Raw genomic sequence first — 6,870 nt, forward strand, 5'->3', positions numbered from 1 at the left:
AGAAAGTACCCAAGGAGCTGAAGGGGTCTGCAACCCTGTAGGTGGAATAACAATATGAACTAACCAGTACTCCCAGAGCTCGTTTCTCTAGCTGCATATGTAGCAGAAGATGGTCTAGTCAGCCATCATTGGGAAGAGAGGCCCCTTGGTCTTGCAAACTTTATAAGCCCCAGTACAGGGGAACACCAGGGTCAAGAAGGGTGAGTGGACGGGTAGGGGAGCGGGGCGGGGAGGGTATAGGGGACTTTGGGGATAGCATTTAAAATGTAAATGAAGTAAATACCTAATAAAAATCGGAAAAAAATTTTTTAAAAAGAAGCAAACTAAATTCCATTCAACTCCTGAATAAAGAGATAATGGGGTTCTTGCTTTGAAAAAAAAAAAGAAAAAAGAAAAAAAACAAGGAACTCTGTTCCAATGCAGATAAAGCCTTGAAGACCTTAACTGGCTGTCGATGAGGAGACATGTCAATGATCCAGGAGTTGCCTGGCATCTACTAAGGCCCTGGGTTTAATTCTTAGTATGACTCTCTTCCATAATTAAATAAGTAAGTAAATAAACAAACAAACACATCATGTTAGGTAGTTTGTGTTTGTCAAAGGCTGTGCTGATACAGATTTTAAATTCAAGCTGGTCACCTATCTCCAGACACCTTAAAGTTCATAACACAGCCTTCTGTCTTGTCCCTCCTGTCCATTGATGATAAACATAATGATTGTTGTTCAACGAAACATAAAACAAAGCTTAGTAGTTTAAAAAACTGTTTTGGAAAGCCAAACATGTTTTTGTCAACATGAAATCAAGATACAAAAGTAGAGCCCTGAGCTTTTACAGATACTACTAATTAATGTTTCTTGTTTATAATGTGCCACATAGTGCATACAAAGTTCTTTCCAAACATTCCACTACAGTTAGTGTAATAATGAATCTATGAATGTAGTATGTATCCACATCATCTTTATTTTCTAAGTGAGAAACTTAGTTGTAAGAAGCTATGCAACTCACTTGAGTTCAAAGTGGTGTGATGGGGGCTTGAACCCAGGACACATGAATCCAGTTTACCTACCCTTAGCTACTTAGTTGTTGGGATAAGAAAGCTGGCTCTATAATCAAATTTCAATTAGAATTTCAGCTTTCTGTTATGGATGGCATTGATAGGAAATACTTTTTCTCTCTGTGATTTCGTTTTCTTTCTTTCTTTCTTTCTTTCTTTCTTTCTTTCTTTCTTTCTTTCTTTCTTTCTTTCTTTCTTTTTTCTTTTCTTTTCTTTTCTTTTTTTTTTTTGTAAAATGATAAAGCAGCTTCCGAACAGCCGTGCTCAGTGAGTAGCTAATAGATTTCTGTGAGCATTCTAATGATGCTGACTCATAGGGTGTAGTTTTGTCTATACTGCTCTAAGTTCCCAGTGAGCCTCACACACATACCTACCCAGGATGCATGTATGCATCATCAAAGCAAGAGAACCAGCTCCCTACACTGATGGCCCTTTAGCTCTTTATTTGTAGGATATGTACTGAGTACCTGCTATGTGTATCATATTCTGTTTCTCTACTCACTTGGTTTGTAGAAGCTCTCCCACTACCCCAGGCATCCAAGGCTCTCCAGCCACACTTCTTCCCTGTACTGAAACAACGGTATCCATAGATGAAGGCAGACCTGCTCTTTCTCTCTTGGTCTTGTTGGTGTTTCAAATGAAGTTGCGCAGCATCATTTGTTTGGAGCATAAATACTCTATGTTGTCCTGATATCTTTTCATCCAAAATGTCCAAAATTGTCTATTTTGTAGGAGCCTTCCAGCATGTTATTATTATATCAGTTTTCACTACAATCACTTCCCACCTACATGACATTATTTTAAATTAGAGGCTTCCCTGTTAAGGACAACTCTTTTTCTGAATCCATCTTCTTTCCTGCTGATAGACTGGTCCATGATCCAGTCCCTTTAGCGCTGGGTAATGGTGCTTGATACTTCTCTACATATACTGGGATTTGTGTTCAGTTACCTTGCCAGCCTCAAGGATTCATTGTCCTTCTCCAATATGTTAACTTTCTCTTTCTTCAGTCCTTAAATTTCATCAGGCAAACTTTCACTCCACTATTGATCTACAGTGATTTGGTAAAACACTTCTGTGAGACCTCTTAGAAAAGGCAGCATTTTGTGTACAATATTGTCGCTTAAATTGCATTTCTCTGTGAATATGGCCACAAACCAAAACTTTGAGCTCAATGTCCAGCCCAACACCATTGCAGTAAAACAAATTTGAAATTCCTTTAATTGGAGCAGATGTGTTATGATCTGAGTATTTCTGTAAACTCAGGCCATGCAACCAATGTCGCCAAAATTAGAATGCATTCACAGGCATAAAATTATAAATTGGACATGTGGATGAGCTTTATTGGTATTGTAAAATATTATGGTCAGTCTTTCCATCATTTTTTTTCTCATTTTGAGTCACCACATTATAAATACAGTAAGAGCTGTGAGTAGCTCTGACAAGTTAGGAGTTGAACCTATTTGGTTTCATGGTCCTCTCTCCAAATAATCACAGCCTTAAACTTTTAGCAGATGACTGGAATTAAGTCCTGGTGAGCTTTTTCGATAGTGATTGAGTCAATATATATTATCTAGACCATTGGCAAAGATTTAACTTCACCTGGAAATAAGTTAGTGGATGAAAACTGTGCATCTGAGAGTGATGTGTTTATAACATTGGTACAATAACTGCTTCCCTAGCTTAATCCTAAGAGGCTCTACATAGAACCAAAGCCTTGGTTACTTTGGTGGTAAACTTACTACCAAATAAGGGAGCAAAGCAGTGATACATTACTTTCAATGCATTACTTTGTGTAGGGAGAATGCAGATCTCTATGGGAGGAGCAACTCATATGCTTGGTACTGGTGCTTTGTTGGCATGTAAGGAAAAATCTTTCCTACATCAATTGTATGTATTGTAATTGTATTTTAGTGTTTATCAATGCCCTTACATAATTGAGAGAAACAAGTTAAGGGAGGAAGGATAATGATTTTAGAGATTTTAGTGCAGGGTCAATGGACTGCTGTTTCTGGATCATGGTGGCACAGAGCTTCACATAGAATGTAGCAAATGTCAGAGCAAATATGTTCATCTCTAATTGCCAGGGAAAAGGCAGGAAAGGTAAGAAGGGTTCAAGTAAGATATACCGTTCAAATTTCTCCCTCTCCCCCCTCTCTCTTCCTTTCTTTTTCCCTCTCCATGTCTTTCTCTTTCCCCCTTCCCTCCCCCCTCTCTCAAACATGCACACTCATACACACACACACACACACACACACACACACACAGAAAGAAAAAGTTATTCCCACTACCTCTATTCCACACTTTCTACTCCCCCCCCACCAATAGTCTACCCCATGTCTGACTCCATCCATGGATTACACCATTGATTAAGTACTGTTCCCCTGATCTGATAATCTCTCAAACAGGCTCACAGACACACACTCGGAGGTGTGCTCCATTAATCTCCTAGGCATTCCTTGCTCCAGTCCAATTTATCATCAAGATTAAATATCAAAATAATGAAAGGGAAAGGAAAAGAACCTTCAACATTCTTTTTGAGGGTTATAAAATTATACATACTGCAACAGTGAACACCTTTCGACTGTGTGTCTGTCAGGCTGGTGCAAAGCTCTTTAATTGTGACCGTTTTAATCCTCACATTTTGTGTGATAGACACTGTTTGTATTTGAATTTCACACTTGAGGAAAGTGAGGTAAAGAATTTTTTTTTCACAGCTAGTCAGAAAAGAATATTCAGCATCTGTCGTGGGAGGATTCGCCTGTGACCCTAAGGAGACAGCTGAGGAGAGCTGAGGAATCTAGAATGAGTGCGACCTCCATTTTTATGATGGTAAGGGACCTCGAGAGGTGGACCTCTTGTGTTTTCATGTTCACTTACACAGGCGGAACTGAGATAGTTCTCTTGCAGGCTGCCTAGTCCCAGTATGCTCTTAAAGTTACCTCTTCTTCATTCCTTATTCAAGTGGTTTCTGACTATTTTAAAGCAACAAAATGAATGCACTTTGATTGCTCAACAAATGTATCAGACGCATCATCCTCATTTCACACACTAGCACTAGCTGGGGAGGCACAGATGGGGTTCAGATGAGTTGTCAAATGTGGAAAGCTGCTGGTTCCCTTCCTAGGGGAACTCTAGCCTTTGGATTTACTTGCCATAAAACTTGCTCCCCAAAGAACTCCATATTTGCACCAGGTTTCCACAGATGTGTTGGTAGAGATGTGTTTTGTGTAGTTTTACACTCTACCGACCTTTACACCCGGAGGTGACCTTGCTAACAGCCCCCTCCCAGTTTCCCTTAAATCCTTCAATTAAAACAAAAAAAAGACAGAGTTTTTCAATTTTAACTTGCCTTCTTGCCACAGTTGTTGGCATTATCTCCTTCCTGGAAAGCATGCTCTCATCAGTTTCCTATCTCCATCTCTCCCACCTGACCTAAATTTCAGTTGCTAAACTCCCCTGACTACTGGCCTGTAGGAGTGGCCTATGTGGCAACTCCATTTTGAGATTTCACATGGTTGTGTCCTTTCACTAACAGATGGAAAACTCCGTTGTCCCCTTCCTTGCATCTCTTTTTCCTCCAGGGAGCTGGGATTCCTGCCTATACTTTCTGCCCATCAATTGGCCCATGGCTTTCTTTACTGACAGATCAAGAACCAATTGAGGAACAGGACCTTAATATCAGAACTGTCCCCGGCAGGAATGCTTCATAGTCATTTCTCTGGTGATTTAAAAATCTTCTGTGCTGAAGACATGATGTGTAATGTAATAGATGAGAGCCCAGAGCATACTGGCATCACTGAACTGAATTCAGTTGAATGTCAAAGGCATCTACCAGGCCTTGATGTTGACCGATATTACTTAGCTTCTAAGTGAAGGAAAGTAAGAATTGGGCAGTGTAAACTGAAGGACAAAGAATGAATCCCAGAGAAGGCCCAAGGCTGTTCAGGCTCTGAGCAACGCGACACCCTCCCCCATCACACTCCCCCTCTACAAAGGCAGGCAGCCACTCTTCCCCACTACAAAGGCTGGCAATTGAACAAAAGTGTTTCCTTGTATCCCAGAGTCATGTTTACATTTCTAGGAATTGTCAGTTGCTATAAAGAGTCAGAAAATCTAGTACAGGCAACATTCTAGAAGGTACTCCCTAGTCAGATTTGTAGAATAAATTAATCAGGAAGCAAACATAAGTTGGTCCAGAGACTATGGATTCTAACGATGATGTACAATTTCTTCAAAAACAGTGGTGGTCTTTGATCTCATTTCCTTCCAGTTTATAAGTTTGTTCCTTGTGGCTGCTACTGTAACTTGAAGTTAAAGTCATTTCCTTCCAGTTCCAGCCCATTATTGCTCTAAGGCAAGAACAATTTTTCAGTTGCTGTGAACAGGCCCTGCATGCCGAGGAACGTTTCCTCAGACAGCAAAATATGAATGAGGAAGTGCTCCACACACCATGTGACTCTGGCTGAGAAATCGGGATCATAATCCGTTTCACGGGAGGCACACAGAGACGTAAAGAACATCTCTGTAGCTGTGGGGTCATGTTTTTTAAAGTTCTCAGATGTGGATCAGAGGGAACAGAGAATAGACTCTGAGCAGTTCTCTTTTAAAGTAACTTTGTAACAATCTAGCAATCCGTGTCTCCAAGATCATTCCTGGGTTTTATATCTGCTAAATCAAATAGGGGATTTAAGGTGGAGGATAAAGGGCTTGCTCAAAGTCAGCTGACGTTCTAAAAATCCTATCTTCTCTGGGTTTTTCATTCCTGTAATTTTTCACATGTGTATGCCCATGTATATTTATAATATGTGCGTGTGTGAGTGTATGTGTGTGTATGTGTTTNTGTGTGTATGTGTGTGTCTGTGTGTGTGACTGTATGTGTGTGTATGTATTTATGTGTGTATATGTGTGTGTGTGTGTATGTGTGTGTATGTGTTTATGTGTGTGTGCATGCTATCCATCTTGTCTGCTTTTCACTTTTCTTCAAACACACCATTCAGGACTGCCATTTTTCTGCCTCTTCTCATTTTTAACACATTCAGTATTTTATTTCCCTTTCTGCTTTGCTTGAGCTGCCAGCATCTCACTCCATTCAAGTAACTGGATTTGTGCATGGTTTTATATTTTTAAACAATCACTCTAACAATATCCCAACTGTCTCTGGAGGAGGGGATACAATCTTAAATCTAAATCAGTCTGAGCCAAGTGAAAGCGTGTTCAAGTGAGGCATTCAATCCCCTTTCTGATTCCCAAAAACCATGCTGAGAAATAGCTGAGACCAGCTACAGAGAATATGGCAAGGGGGAAAATGACAGTATGAAAAGCCCCTGGTTATATCAAATTTTGCTTTTTTATTACTTTGGGCTTGCCAATAAATCTGAGAGTCATGCCTTTTTAATATGTTTCCTGGGTCTCTGGCTAACTCCAACATTTGCGAGATGAAACTCCAGTAGACTCTTCAGAATTCTCTTGCTCCTACAGCAGCTGAACATCTCAATGGGCCAGCCACAGAGCAAGAACAATGAGAGTTTCAAAACCCAATCTGTTTCTTTCCTTCATTCCTAGCTGCCGTAGGGACTAGATGACGTTGGGTGTGCAGCATATATTTGAGAAACATTTCCAAAAGGGTCAAAGCATGTTGTGCAAAAGTAGGCAAACAAAAATGTTATGTATATTTTTGTACCTATATATACATATATATAGAGAGATTGATATACATATATAGAGAAACATATAGGTATATACATATATATATATATATATATATATATATATATATATATATCAGTAAGAAGTGTAAAGGTATTTAAAGATATGA

General features: G+C 39.6%; 1 protein-coding gene across 13 annotated transcripts in view; it reads left to right on the forward strand.

Annotated features, from left to right (window-relative positions):
- B3galt1 (beta-1,3-galactosyltransferase 1) overlaps nucleotides 1-6,870 on the forward strand; it is a 548,045-nt gene that overhangs the window by 415,316 nt on the left and 125,859 nt on the right. For 6 of the 13 annotated variants that reach the window (XM_029536530.1, XM_029536529.1, XM_029536527.1 and 3 more), the window contains one exon: nucleotides 3,770-3,884. The exons of 4 other annotated variants lie outside the window; for them this stretch is intronic. The gene's annotated coding sequence lies outside the window, so the exon portion shown is untranslated. The remainder of the gene's footprint in view (nucleotides 1-3,769; nucleotides 3,885-6,870) is intronic. 3 more of the 13 variants (XM_029536535.1, XM_029536538.1, XM_029536537.1) reach the window with 1 other exon arrangement.

The sequence above is a fragment of the Mus pahari genome, chromosome 3 (genome assembly GCF_900095145.1).
Source record: "Mus pahari chromosome 3, PAHARI_EIJ_v1.1, whole genome shotgun sequence".
In the NCBI taxonomy this organism is placed as follows: Eukaryota; Metazoa; Chordata; class Mammalia; order Rodentia; family Muridae; genus Mus; species Mus pahari.